The 1,551-nt window shown below is 36.3% G+C and overlaps 1 non-coding gene across 1 annotated transcript; it reads left to right on the forward strand.

Annotated features, from left to right (window-relative positions):
- Positions 1-261: 261 nt before the first annotated feature.
- Positions 262-368, forward strand: LOC131257043 (small nucleolar RNA R71). Its single transcript, XR_009177066.1, has one exon. It is a non-coding gene; the product is annotated as a small nucleolar RNA R71 (small nucleolar RNA).
- The last annotated feature ends 1,183 nt before the right edge of the window (positions 369-1,551 follow it).

The following is a 1,551-nucleotide window of genomic DNA, read 5'->3' on the forward strand; positions in this document are numbered from 1 at the left end:
GTAGTCACTTTACACTTGAGATCATTCTCTTCTTTCAAGAGATATAATCCACCTTTCTCCTTTAATTGAGTCGGCCTAGACGTGGTGTTCGCCATTGGGTAATAGTCCCATGATTGTGTTTTTTCAGCGAGACTATCGAGGTAATCCCATCCATCGTCAACATCTTTATTAATGAACTCTCCATTACACATTGTCTCGACCATTTGGCACATGAAAGATGTCAGTCCATCATAGAAAAAATTTATAATACGCCACGTTTCAAATCCGTGTTGTGGGCATGAACTGACCAAATCTTTGAACCTTTCCCAACATTGGAAGAATGTTTCATCTTCCTTTTGGGCAAAGTTCATGATTGCTTTTCTGAGGGTAATCGTTTTATGATGTGGAAAGAATTTTTTTATGAATTTCCTCTGCATGTCGTTCCATGTGCCAATGGATCTAGGACGCAGTGAATGTAACCACGTCTTAGCTTTCTCTTTTAAGGAAAAAGGAAAGAGTTTCAGCCTGACTGTATCCTCAGATACATTAGGAAAACATAATGTAGCCATAATCTCATCGAACTCTTTCAAATGTAAATATGGACTTTCTGATTCAAGTCCATGGAATTTGGGAAGGAGTTGGATAACTCCTGGCTTGATGTCCATTTGTCCTGTGTTTTCAGGGAAAATCATGCATGAGGGCGTACTCACTCCCGCCGGTTGTAGATAGTCTCGTAAAGTACGAGGCGGGGGTGCCTGTTGTACCTCATTCTCATCTTGGGTATCCTCCACCCTTGGTGGAAGTAGAGGAGGTTGGTCTTCAGCCATAACTTCAGTTAACTCAGGGGATTTCGAGCGGTGTCTAGTCCTGCGATGGATAGTCAACCCCTCAACCAATCCTCTTTCAGTCAAGAAACGTCGAGTGTTGTCACGGGCCTACTTGGGCATGAAACACTCGCAGCCCTCAATCAAATTCAAAGCCTAATCTTAAGAAAGAAAAGAAAATCTAGAAAGAAGGAGAGAGAGAGTTGGAAAGAAATTACCAAATTGAAGCCCCTAAGTTAAGGACCTGTAAAAGAAAACAAACAAGTTAGTTCTAAAGAGAATGTCTAGAATTAGAAAATCCTTAAAAAGGAGGATAGAAGTAAACTAGTTTCTAAAAAGAAGAAAATCCTAAAAAAAATAAATTAAAAAGAAATATGAAAAATAGAAAGTAGAGAGAACGAACTTACCAAATTAGAAATTTCTATCTTAAAGGCCTACACAATAGGAAAGTTAGTTTCTAAAAAATTCTAAAAATAAATTAGGAAACAAATTAGATTCTAAAATTAGAAAGTTACCAAAAATAAAAGTAGAAAGTTAATTTCTAAAAAAGGGAAAGAAATAACCTAGTTTCTAAGAATAAACTATTTCCTACAGATGGGAGGATACTAAAATTAGAAAATTTCTAAAATTCAAACCCTAATTCCAAAAATAGAAAAAGTAGAGGAATTAGAAAAGGATTACCAATTTAGAAGTTTATGTTAGGATCCTACAAAACAGGAAACAAGTTAGTTCTAAAAATCAAATAGAA

This window comes from Magnolia sinica, chromosome 9 (assembly GCF_029962835.1).
Source record: "Magnolia sinica isolate HGM2019 chromosome 9, MsV1, whole genome shotgun sequence".
Lineage (NCBI taxonomy): Eukaryota > Viridiplantae > Streptophyta > Magnoliopsida > Magnoliales > Magnoliaceae > Magnolia > Magnolia sinica.